This window comes from Numida meleagris, unplaced genomic scaffold, assembly GCF_002078875.1.
Source record: "Numida meleagris isolate 19003 breed g44 Domestic line unplaced genomic scaffold, NumMel1.0 unplaced_Scaffold119, whole genome shotgun sequence".
Classification (NCBI taxonomy): domain Eukaryota; kingdom Metazoa; phylum Chordata; class Aves; order Galliformes; family Numididae; genus Numida; species Numida meleagris.
In genome coordinates, this window is record NW_018362987.1 from 145,161 (window position 1) to 158,356 (window position 13,196).

The 13,196-nt window shown below is 40.7% G+C and overlaps 1 protein-coding gene across 19 annotated transcripts in view; it reads left to right on the plus strand.

The window, feature by feature from the left end:
• Window positions 1–13,196, plus strand: part of PCDH15 (protocadherin related 15) — a 736,955-nt gene that overhangs the window by 94,249 nt on the left and 629,510 nt on the right. For 16 of the 19 annotated variants that reach the window (XM_021381881.1, XM_021381890.1, XM_021381879.1 and 13 more), the window contains exon 2: window positions 11,752–11,846. The exons of 2 other annotated variants lie outside the window; for them this stretch is intronic. The gene's annotated coding sequence lies outside the window, so the exon portion shown is untranslated. Of the gene's footprint in view, window positions 1–11,751; window positions 11,847–12,685; window positions 12,815–13,196 lie in introns of those variants that run through there. One more of the 19 variants, XM_021381883.1, reaches the window with a different exon arrangement.

The window sequence follows — 13,196 nt, forward strand, 5'->3', positions numbered from 1 at the left end:
CCATTTACTCATTTGTTTCAAATCAGCCTTGTTTTATTTCGATTGCTATAGGCACGTGAACATGATACCATGGTACTGCGCTTCTTGCCTTTCCCTTTTCTCTCTTTCTGATAGGGTTGGGCATGGATTTACAACCCAAAAGCCAAGTTTCACATAAAGAGGAAAGGATTCTAGTCAACATTGAATCTCTATGAATTATGTTGATAATCCTTCATTTAGTGTACTTTTTTGTAGAGTGTAATATGACTCTTCTTGAAGATTAACATGTTTTTATGTATCTTATGAGGTTAGGCTGCTTATGCTGTGCTGCTGCATGTCAGCAGGACAGATCGGTGAATGCTAGTGCTCTGTAGAAACTGTGAGAGTTGTTAGTAATATATTGTTGTTGCTTTGCTTTTGCAAAAAAAAAAAAAAAAGCAATATTCCAGAGATGCAATGGATAGACTTATCTTGAAGTAAGAATTTTGCTTTCATTTTATTTTGAGGAGACTAAAACATTATTTTTTTTCATTCACATAATGTATTGGAAGCTTTGTCAGCTTGCTATTAGCTTAGAACCTAATTGGAAGATGCACAGCAAATGCTGTTACTTTTTATGGCTTGATTACTTAGACTAGGTTTCAACATCGTATGATACCTTCCTTGTGACATAAAAATAAGGATTTATGCATTCTGTGGATAGTATGAGCTTGTATTAATCTTCACTTTTATTTTTTTCCAAAATGGAGTTAGGAAGTGAAACTTTCTTACTCTTAACAGGGAGAGAGATGCCTGAAGTGTTTCAGATTCACCTTTGAATAGGCTATTGAAGCTTAAAAATGGCTCTTTTTGGAAACAGTTATTGACATAGCATTTGAAAAGCAATTTTTGAATCTTGTCAGGCTACAGGTTAATAACACTGTTCTCCTTTTTAACATTCAAAGTGTTTCTGTGAGATCCTACTTAGTGTGAGACCATCTTGTGCTTGTCATTCCGCTAATGGTATCTGCAGCCAGTTAAGAATGGATTTTAGGGCTTCACGAACATAATAGCATGGATATCTGACAGTGAGTAAAGATTTGCTGAGAAAAACAATGGGAACATTGCATCTTTTTTCCACTAAATGGGTGCTTCTCTCCCCTCTAATCATATGACAGTGTCCTTCTGCCATAGCCATCTGATGATTTTTTCCATTTCTCCTATCCTTTACTGCTTCCTTTGCACCTTTGGGAGCTTGGGTAGATCTAAAAGGTATTTTCTGTGACTGAACTCCAACCATGCATAAGTTAAAAGTTTGGTTTGCTGTGAAATTTGTCATTTCATCTTCCTACCTTCTTTTCCTGGTTATTTTGGGAATGTGTTGCATGGCACGGGTCCTGAGACAACCTAGTGGCCTTGTATTCCTACCTTCTGTTTCTCTGTTTCTTAGAGCTTGGTGAGATGGGCAGAGGCCTTAGCTCAGAGGTGGTATTAGTACAGTTTTTGTAGCAGTCCTTGCTGGATGCCCACACTGAAACCTGTAGGAAGTAGGAGTAGGCTATGCTGAACAGCACACCCTTGGTCATATACAAGTTGGGCTAACTATTCCCCATACTCTGTGATTATTCAACTGCATGCTATTTCTGCTCTTTACAACTGTTCTGCTAGTTTGCTTACCCAAGATCAGATTTGCTTAGCTAGTCTTTTCAATGCTGTCCACTGAAAGCTTCTTTCCTTTGGGCCTTGTGTTAGTCACCTGCGGTCTGTCTGATACTGAAAGGTTGCACTCCTGGTGCATTGTTCAGCTTCTCTATCTCCAGCTTCTTTTGCAGTTCTCAGGTGAATGACATTTGGCTCTGCTCACTGGTTACTCATTTTGTCTCTTTGCTCCATAAGTTTTTATCTGCAGAGAGAGATTGGAGGCTATTTCATACATCTGCTCCTTTCTTCCCACTCTCTGACCCCAGTGTGATTCTGATCTTGACAGCCTTTTCAAACCCCCGAGGTAGAGGTAGGTATTTTGGGGGAGAAAGCTGTCAAATACATTTAAGATTATAATTAAGAATATGTAATGAATCTTTCCAGACTAACTATGAGGATGTAACTGTTCTGGAATACTTCAAATTATTTATTTTCTAAAAGAACGCTTTCTGACTATGACCAAAATTTAGATATGTAAATACAATACTGAGACACCTGCATCACTTTTTCAACAATGCAAGAAAAGCAGTGGAAAAGCTGCTGGAAAGAGAAGAAATGGAAATCAAAGGGAGCAGCATGTGTTGAGTGTTAGCAGAAAAATGTCTTTAGCATTAATTGGGTTTACTGACAGATACTGGTCCAGATATAAATGTTTTGGCCAAGTTCTAAAAAGTTGTACTTGCTAACTCTAATAGTTGAGCTGATTATAGAGGGTTCATTTAACAGTGACATTTTCATAGAATCATAGAATTAGCTAGGTTGGAAAAGACCTACAAGATCATCTAGTCCAACCATCCGCCTACCACCAATAACCCCACTAAACCATGTCTCTCAACGCTATATCTAAATGTTTCTTGAACACCTCCAGGGACGGTGACTCCACCACCTCCCTGGGCAGCCCATTCCAGCGCCTGACCACTCTTTCAGAAAAGTAGTGTTTCCTAATGTCCAGCCTAAATCTCCCCTGGCGCAACTTGAGGCCATTCCCCCTTGTCCTGTCACTAGTTACAAGAGAGAAAAGGCTGACCCCCAGCTCACTACAACCTACGTTCAGGTAGTTATAGAGAGTGATAAGGTCTCCCCTGAACCTCCTCTTCTCCAGACTGAACAATCCCAGCTCCCTCAGCCGCTCCTCATAAGGCCTGTGCTCCAGACCCCTCACCAGCTTCGTCGCCCTCCTCTGAACATGCTCCAGGGCCTCAATGTCTTTCTTGCAGTGAGGGGCCCTAAACTGGACACAGTACTTGAGGTGGGGCCTCACCAGAGCTGAGTACAGAGGGACAATGACTTCCCTACTCCTACTGGCAACACTATTTCTGATACAAGCCAGGATGCCATTGGCCTTCTTGGCCACCTGGGCACACCACTGGCTCATGCTCAGCCGAGCATCGACCAATACCCCCAGGTCCGTTTCCTCCACACAGCCTTCCAGCCACTCTGCCCCAAGCCTGTAGCGTTGCCTGGGGTTGTTGCGGCCAAAGTGCAGGACCCGGCACTTGGTCTTGTTGAACCTCATCCCATTGGCTTCAGCCCAGAGATCCAGCCTGTCCAGATCTCTCTGTAGGGCCTCTCTACCCCCAGGCAGATCAACACTTCCTGCCAGCTTGGTGTCATCTGCAAACTTGCTGAGGTTGCTCTCAATGCCCTCATCCAGGTCATCAATAAAGATATTGAAGAGATTTTTGCTATAGTAGTGAGTTGCTGCAGTAGTTGCTTTTGTATTTTTGTTTGACATTGACTTAAAAGAGTACATGGCAAGAAAATAAATTATTTAAACACAGAGATGTTATCTGGAATCTGATCCTTTAGCTGTTTACACTGTTACAGCAGTGCTGAGATGCAGAAGTGTCTCTCACCATCAAAACCATTTTCTCTGCTGCATGCTTTTTGTAGTGGCTTGAATGGATTTTTATCTCTGCAAATTGGCGAACAATGAGAAGGATGTTTTTAAAGAAGACAGCAGTTTGATCATTTTGCTCATTGGTTTGGAAATTGCTATGAAGAAATTTTAGTCTGTTTTAAGGTTAACGTATGTGTTGTCATGTAAAATAGGGCTTACCAACATTTCCAGCAGCCTGCTGGTGTCCCTACTCTTTCTCATCTTTAACAAGAAGACACAGTGGTGTTACTGATGTGTGGAATACTTAGTGTACGGATCCTTGCCTTTGACTTAAATGCCCTTCTTATAATTATGTAAAAATTGTACATTCTTTTTTCCCCACTCTCATTGTTTAAGGATGTTAGAAATCTTCACATGGTACTTTCAGCTGTATGTATGTTGCTCATTACCTTGAAAGAAGATATGACCTAAAGAGGAGTAGGAAGGTGTTGTGGTAGCTGAGGCTTAGTCATAGGTTTGAAAAAGAAAGTAACAAAAAATATATCCAAACCTTAATAAAAATGTAGTTGTGAAATGCCCACAGTAAGCTTCCTAATTAAGAAAAAAAAAAAAAAAAGCAGGAAAAGCAGTTTGTAACCATGCCCTAAATGAACATGCTATCCTGCCAGACATGTACCATAACAGAAATTGGCAATAACTTCTATGCATCTCTGGAGTCCCAGAACGCGTCAGCAGAAAGGAAACATACCCTTAAATTCAAAGAAAAAAAGCAAGGTTTTTTCCTCTCCACTGTAATAGTAAAAGACGTCCTCATTCTACACGCTTTGTAATTTATTTCAGGTTGAATGGAGGTGGAAGGAAGCTAGAATATAATGCACGTTGGGATCAGAACACAATCCGTGTCAAGGAACAAGTTTTATGGACTTGTACCAAAAAGCTTTTCCTGAAGCTTGGTGAAAGCAGATTAACCTCTCCAGCTCTGAATGAGACTAAAAGGCTCTCTGTAAAAGGCTGGGGAGAGCTCTGAGGGATGGGCAGGGGGTGCTCCAGGTGGAACTGCCTTCAGCTTGGACAGAAGCAGGACCAGGGAAACACATTTTAAAAGCAAGGATTAAGATGGGGCCGCTGGTTATTGGTTTATCTGTGTTCAGGTCATTTTATATAGAGCAGCATCCGTCACCATGCTGGGGCCTAATCTTAGCACCAGGCATTGCCTCACGAGTTTGCTTTGCTTTTAATTGCCGTTCTCCTTTTGCCCCAATAAATTTCAGTGTTTCTTAGCAATCCATTGCTCAGATGGATAAAGGCAGTCTCTGTGCATGTTGCTCTTGTAAATTATGTTGAATATATTATATTGTATATTATGTTGTGAAGTGTGTTCACGAGGTCCTTGTTGAAAATCATCATTGATAACTGCGTTGTGAACCAGTGAAGGTTTCTTAGGGTGAGAGGCTTTGGACATCCCACGTTAGCTCAGAGGAAACAAGTGCTTTACAACTGACTGTCTTTCAAGGTCAGGTTCTGGCCAAATGTAAAGATGTCAGGCTCTTCATTATTAACTTCAAATGGCTTCTTGAGCACTGTTCTGGTGTATGTTACTTTCATTGAGATTATACATCATATCAAAATAAATAATTAACACATTAAATGAAAAATTATACGCAAAGTCATTCCTGTAGTTATCGTGTATTTGTAGCTGTCTTGTTTCCATTAAAAACAAACAAACAAAATCAACAGCAAGCAATACAAAATTGCAGTATAGGGAAGAAGAATGTTGTGCTTAAGAAAATTAAAAACTTCAGAGCCAAATGGCCGTGCTTTTAAAGAGGAAGGATGTGCAAAGATCTGACAGCACAGTTGTCTGAAAGAACTCTCCTGGCAGATGCTTTTGAGAAGTGAAAGAAATAAATATTATAATTATAAGCTAGAGGAATGCCCATGTTTTCAGATAACCACTGCTATCTGAAGGGCTTAAACTACTCCCCAAAGTTATTTTCAGTTCAAATAAGAAAAGCTGCTGTTGTATTCCTCTGATATGTTTGCTTTCGTTGCTTTGTGAGTGTCTGAGGCTGTTTTCAAAACGGTAGAAATGGTGATTAGTGTTTTCTTTTCTGTCCAATAAGTTTGCTGTTTAGTCTGAAAGAGAAGTAAATATTTTTCTGAGGGAGGACTAGGTGATCACAGCATGCAAGACCCACAGTGCCCAGGACCGCAGCATATCCTTCAGAAATATATAATACTTAATTCTGCCAGATTGGATTCATACCCTTTAGGGGGAAAAAAACCACCAACGAACCAGTTGTACCATGAAACTTGACTATAACGCTTTGCTCCGCAGTTTGTTTCCAGCAGAAGTCGTGATTTGTGGTGCCTGTGTTGTAGGAGCAGAGGATGGCAGCAGTCGTGTTGTGAAAGCAGCTGTGAGTCACCGTAGTGAGGCGTGTGGAGGCAGTTTGGGTTAGCAACGGCAAGCACAAGGCCTTGGTTCCTTGCAGAACACAGTGTAATGAAATGGAGGTGAGGTTGCTTAGAGGATTAGCTGGTATTTTACTCTCAGGAGACTCAACAAACTTCTTGGCACACTAGCATTTCTTTAATTGGGCTTAAAAGCTGCTTGGCAGTTCTCCAGTTTAGATGGATATATCCATTTTGGAGTACTCTAACTGAAGCTGCTGAAACACCTGGATGTGTTTTTCTTCTCAGAATGTGTTCCAGTTTGTCATATTTCAAGTCTGCCCCTGTTTTGGAAGAGGATGTGTTTATTATCCAAGTCTTAACAATGTGACATCAAAGGAAGAGGCCAGGGAGTTGAATATGTCACTTAGGAGAACGACAAAGACAGATTATGTGTTCATACCAGCTCTGCTATACAAATAAAATATAAATACTGTCTGGCCTGGTGAAGCCCTGATTACTTCAAAGGGCCGAGCATCCAAAGAAAGGTCATTCTTACAGCTGCCTTTGCTGGGTTTGCCTGTTTGCTGCTGGCATTTGGATAGCCTTACCGGCCTTCAGAGTCTTCAGAACAATTTTGGGTAATGTGGCATTTCAATTGGTGGTCAGTGTGCCTGGGTCTTCTGTTTTCTTCATTAACACTTGCATAAGCTCACAAGTTGCCTTTTGTGACTTCTGTCTTCCTAATTATTGCTCTGTTTATCTTAGATGGAAAAGCAGGTGTTCTGCTTTGTGTTTGCTCTTTGTTAAGCATATTAATAGAACATCTGTATACAGACAGATGCAATGAACTATTATTTTCTTGGTGCTCTATTTTTTAACATAGGTTTCAGAACCTGTTTGCTCAACAGCTGTTCTACCTATCTAGAGGAAGCTGTGGGAATGGTTTGATCTCTTTTGTAAGTCACTTTTCTACCTTTGTTGCTTATTGCCCTTGAAGAGGGACAGGTTGGCTTTCTCCATTATTTTTAGACAGAGGTGGTTTAAAGCTTATTATGATTTTTAAGAAGTAGATGACATTAGTCACAGTGGTAACCTCTAGGGGCCTTTTTCATAAACTGTGACTCTTTTCTGTATGAACTATTGCAGAAACTAATAATGCTGTAGTATAAAGTGTTCTTGGAAGCTCAGCAGGTTATATTGGTTTTTTTTTTTTTTTTTGGTTGTTTTTTAATAAAACACATGTACTTAATGAAACATGAAGAGGAGGAAAAATGAAGTAACATTGAAAATCATTGTTAATTTTGGTACTGTTTCTTCAGAGAACAATTGGAAAGATCCATGATTAAGAAATTTAGTGGTTTTTTTTTTCTTATATATATTGCTTTGATCTTAACATTTTGTGGGTTTGTTTCATGAGGGAAGGAAGAGAAATGGGGCCATTTGTCCCAGTTAAAAGAAAGAGAGCTCATTATTAGTTTTGGGATTTTGTAACATGGTTCTTTTTTTTTTTTTTTTTTTTTCTTTTTCAAGTTACTTTCCAGTGCTTAGTATTTCTTTTCACCCTCTGCTGGACAAGACTGGTCATAATACGTGAAGTTAAAGGAATTCTGTAGAAGAGCTATCTGGCTCTGCAGATGGTTCCCATGTAGCCCAGTGTTTCCTCCCTGAGATTTGTTGTCCTTAAGCTACAAGCTTTGCTTCATAAATAAAAACCCACGTTCTAGAAGTAGGATTTTTATAATAGAAGTAAATATTTAGTTAGATTTCAAAGCATAAAAATTTGATCTAATTTCATCAAATATCTGATTTTTATTTTTTTTCTGTTCTTGATGCAACTTGTCAGTTAACAATGTAATGTAGGTTCATGGGGATCTAGACCCAGAAAAAATGTGTGGTTTCTTGGAGTTTCTTGTATTGTTGTGGAACACAACATTCAAACATGCTCTTGAGGATCTATAGACTTAGTTGCAGATAAGTGCATAGTGTATGTCTCAGGCTTCAACAGGACTCCCACTCGTGTTGATAACAAAAGTGATGTTTCTGCCCACTTTTGCTGTAGTCCCTCTGCTTCTCTACCCTTGGGCACCCTTAGGTTGCTCTGTCTGTGGAAATAGGATTTATATGATCATTTTTGTGCACTTAACCATTTTCATGTCTCTCCCTCACATGCATAGGCTTTGAAAACATAGGATGGTTCCAACCAGATTTGACCTAGTAGAAGAATTTTATTTTATTTTTTTTTAATTATTGTCAGAGTATTATGAGAAGAGGCATCTTAGTAAAGGACGATGAGTCCCAGCTGTGCTTAACTTCCAAACCTGGGCTGTTTCACTTTGCACATACAACCAGCTTATTGTTTTGTAAATCACTGTCAGTTTTTATGTTAAATGCTTAGTGATTTTTTTTTCTCAGTTTGACTACTTTAATTTGACTAGTCCTGAAACCCTGCATTGTCAGGATAATAATAGTTAATGGGTTCTGACAGCAATGGCAAAATCATTATTTATTAGGGCAGGCCTTCCTGGTCTGCCAGGTTGCAGACGCAAGTTTAATGTGCTTTTTTTTCCTGCATAATCTATTTTTAAAAGGGAAAGCTGTTTTATTTTGCAGAAAGCAGAGCATCAGGCCAGAGAAATGCTCAAGTAAACACAGCAGAGCTTGGGTGTCTGGACAGAAAGCTGTTCTTGATGAACTCTTTCAAGGATGTTTGATGTTCTATAACCATCCCCCTTTTAAGAAATCATCCCTTTATCTTTTTTTCCTTCTGAGTTATTTCCAGTTGATGATGAGATGAACAAAGAAGGGATAAGGTGTCCTTGCAAAGTAAGAAAAGCTGAAATTGGGATGAACAAAGAAAGGATAGGGTGTTCTTGCAAAACAAGATAAAGCTGATGAACGAAGACTGAGAAGAAGAACTGGTTAAACAAACCTGTCTTGCAGATATATGGCAGGAGATGCTAGCCTAGCACCTGTTTGTAAATCTTGCATGCTTGACAGAACAAAGAAGGATGAACTTAGTCAAATGGAATACAAAGATAGCTCTAGTTGGGCAAAACAACAGTGTCTGAATCTGCATTAGAAAGTATATATAAACAAAGGAAACAAAGGGGGACGCCTGTTGGGAGGGGATGAGCGTGGGGTAGGCTAATGGAGAAGAATGTGAACCCCGAGTACCTTAGGCAACAGGGGAGGGGCCCACTGTAGTGTTGGGATACAGGGGTGAAAGAAGGCTGTGACACCTGACAGGTTGAGAGATCTTACTGGGAAATACCTCCAGTAGACTCTGCCTTTATTTGCATAAAGAAAGCTAAAAACTCCTCTGCCTTTTTTTGGGATTAAGATAAGCAAGCAATCCTATTTGAGCAGGATGGCCTGGAGGCTTCAAAGAGCAAGGGAAAAGACAAATCTGTTTTTTCCTGTCTTTTCAATACTACTTACATGTGTCTTGTGTGGTTTTTTTGTAGATCCTTTCTAGCTCCTTTCTCAGTCTGCTCTGGGTGCAGTTACCTACTCTTTTGTAATAGTGGAGAAAACCTCAAGAGTCTTGGGTAAGGGTGAACAGGCCAGAGGTCCTTACCACAAACACTGCAGTGTCTGGTAGAGTTCCTTAAAGGGAAAGGGAAAATCCCCTTTGGGAATGGTGGAAAGTCTCCTGTGTGTACATGAGCCACGTGCAGAAGGAAGCCTGGTGACCAGGAGTCAGGCTTGCAGTGCTATCTGTAGCCAGCTGTACCTTTTGGGAGTTGTCCCGATGGCCTTTTGGCTTACACTGGTGTTCAGAAACTGGGCGTGGAAAAGGTCCTGCAGTCTCATTGCACCACAGCACAGAGGTACAGTGGAGGTTTACCTGGTGCTCCTCTTTTAGCCTTGCTCATAAACACAAACAAGGAAATGAAGTATTTACACAGCCTTTTCTTTCTCTCTTCCTCTGGAGCTCAGGCTTCATTAATGTAGCACTAGATCTTACATCTCTCCCTCTTTCCCTTGATTTGCTGCTGCAGGAACTCTTCTTCACTGGGCAAGAATCAGGCTCAAATTGTGTGCCAGATCTTATGGATCCCAGAGGAGAGGTTAATGACTATAATTTATTCTTTTGCCCGCTGCAAGTTCTGTAGTTTTAACTGCTGTGTTAAACCAGAGAGGTTCCTATAAAATGTTTCCATTGGACATCAAGTTAACTCCAGCTTCACAAGTCATAAATGTGCAGCTGAGGAAGCCTTGGCTCAAAGCAGCCATAGCTATGGTAATGTTACGGCTGCTCTGAGCCACGTGCCTGTATCCTAGGCACAGGGGCACTGCTGGTGCTCAGGCAGGTGTGCTTTAATCTCCACCATTTTCTTACCAGGCTTTTCCCAAGTACATTTTGGTGAGGGGTCTGAAGTACAGGCCTTATGAGGAGCGGCTGAGGGAGCTGGGATTGTTCAGTCTGGAGAAGAGGAGGCTCAGGGGAGACCTCATTGCTCTCTATAACTACCTGAAGGGAGGTTGTAGTGAGCTGGGGGTCGGCCTCTTTTGTAACTAGTGACAGGACAAGGGGGAATGGCCTCAAGTTGCGCCAGGGGAGATTTAGGCTGGACATTAGGAAATACTACTTTTCTGAAAGAGTGTTCAGGCGCTGGAATGGGCTGCCCAGGGAGGTGGTTGAGTCACCGTCCCTGGAGGTGTTCAAGAAACATTTAGATATAGCGTTGGGAGACATAGTTTAGTGGGGTTGGTGGTGGTAGGTGGTTGGACTAGGTGATCTTGTAGGTCTTTTCCAACCTAGTTCATTCTATGATTCTATGATTTTGTAAGGGATCCTTCTAGGGAAAGCATGATGCCTTTTCAAGCAGTGACAGTTACAGTGGAAGTCAAGATTACCTCTGATTTTTATGATCTGTTAGACACCTGGTAATCCGCAAAATTTTCATTGTTTTTTATTTTCAGCCATTTTGTTGGCAAAAGTCTTTTTCACACCTTTGCACAGAGATATTAATAATACTCAATTCTCATCATTATGCGTCTGCTTTTATTGAATGATTTTGATTTTCATGCTGAATGCATGCTGTTAAAAATTGCCACTTACTGAATCCGTGGATGTTGCAGCAAAGATGGGAAAATTGTTCTAGCATATCTGAAAAAATGAAGTTGTTTTCTTGTGATATAAATGACAATAATAAATAAACCAAACATTTCAGATCTTTTTTTTTTGAATCTTCAGCTGGAAAGAATTTTAGAGGAATGTGTGCTGAATGACAGGTCTATTCTAGAGTAGCTTTTAACTTTTTAAATTTTTTTAAGCAGTCACTTTGGGTCACACTTTGGGTCATGTGATGCTTTGTACTGTCTGAACTTACCAGTGGGAGAGTTCTACCTGAAATTTAGATAGCATTGCTCTCTGTTTCCTGCTACTTGAATCCAGTCTTGATCTAGTTGAAGGCCCACATCTTCAAGCAATGAAAATGAACAGCATATTTCTTTTTCTTCTGTTGCTAGTATTTGGTATCCCATGGCATTGTATGTGACAACCTGTTGTTTCTCACCAGTGGGAGTCCTTGATAATTGCATTCAGTCTGTTTGCAGAAAGAGAAGCAAGTTCAATACTTCCATGCTGTGCACTTTTTCAGATTTTTCAGCAGTGTTTGGAGCTTTTGCCCAAAAGAAATTTTCCCCAGAGGCTACAATGAGTAACTGTCAGCATTGCCTGCTATTAATAATTGCATGCAAAAATTGATCTTGGAGCTGCTATGAAGTGGCTGCACTGTTGTGTGCAGGAGCCAGCTCACTTAAAGCCGATGCACTTGAAGGTGGTTCTTTGGCCAAATGCAGTAGGAAGGAAGCTACACAGCCTGTCTTTAACACCATGTGTCTTTCAGATGCCATAAAAGGCTCCCCTTTGTCACTGTGGAGGAGAATGCCCACACCAAAGACGTGGTGTTAAAGCCAACAGTGTGTCCAGGGAGGAATGCAGGTGCGTATTTGGGAACACTTTGGGCAGTGGAGCAGGTTGTGGTTGCCCTGTATGCACAGGTTACTGCTGCCTGTCTGGGACACCAAGAGGATGAGTCAGAGCTGGCATCAGCCCCCATGCACAATAGACTGCTCTGCTGGTGCAGTGCCCCTGCTCCTTGTGGATAAGCTGTGGCAACAAGGGGGATGGCCGTCAGCTCTGCAGTCTCATGTGGGCCATCAGTTGAAGTGGCTTAAAAGAACAGAGATAAACTTAAGTACAGTCATATCTGGTTGTTTCTTTTCTTATCTGCCTGTACAGTCATGAACGCTTTGCTCGGCTTTCTGTTTTGAGACTGATCCAGTATTTCTGGAGAAATCTTACTATCCTAGTAATGAGAATGCATCATAAAATGGTATTTAAAGTTGATGATTAGAAAGATAGGGAGGGTAAAGGCCCTTCTTAAAAAGCTTATCACAAGTAGAAAGCCTTGAAATGTTTTATGAGATGTGAATGAGCACATGAGATGAGAATGAACACAAGGTTTTTTTTTGTTGGTTTTGTTTTAAATTATGCTAGTCTTTGTATATGCTTTCATTTCTCTCCATTAGAAATGGAGAATAATTTTAGGAAAGAATAAAAACTATACAGTTATGAGTAAAAAAATAGTATGGATTATAGCTTTTTTCGTATATAGTTTATGGGTACACTTGGGATTTCATTCTGAAATATACACAGGCTGCTGTGAAAGTAATGTCTCCAATTTTGTTCTGTAGGCCCACGACATCAGAGGTGGATGTTGGCGGTATGGCAGTAGAAGTTGAACCTTTCTGACAAGATTCCTTTACGTTTTGTTGCTGTGCAACAGATGGCAGCAAGGGGTGTAGTACTGAATTCCTCCATGTGGAAAAAATGGCACCCACTGACATTCATCAGTATTTGCTGAATGTTTATGGAGGCCAAACAGTGGACGTGAACATAATGAAGGGGTGAGTGGTGTGTTTCAGTAGTCGTGACAGTGGGTCACCTTCACTGGAGCAGATTGGTATGAGCATGGCACTCAGGCTTTTGTTCATTGCTGGCCAAAATGTACAGCTAATGGTGGTGACCGTGTTGAAAAATAGTGTCTTATAGCTGAGAACTTGCTCTGTCAGCATTATTGTGCTGTTTGTATCTGTTGTAACGTTCGAAATAAATAGGAGGCATTACTTTCAGAGTGACCTCCATATATATATATATATGTGTGTGTGTGTGTATATATCATTTTGGTAGTTTTTCCCTTGAGTCGATGAAAAGAGTTTCTAGCATCCTTAGAATTACAGAATCTGTCAGATGGACTGTACTTTCTAGACAGACGGAGTTCTCTGTGCC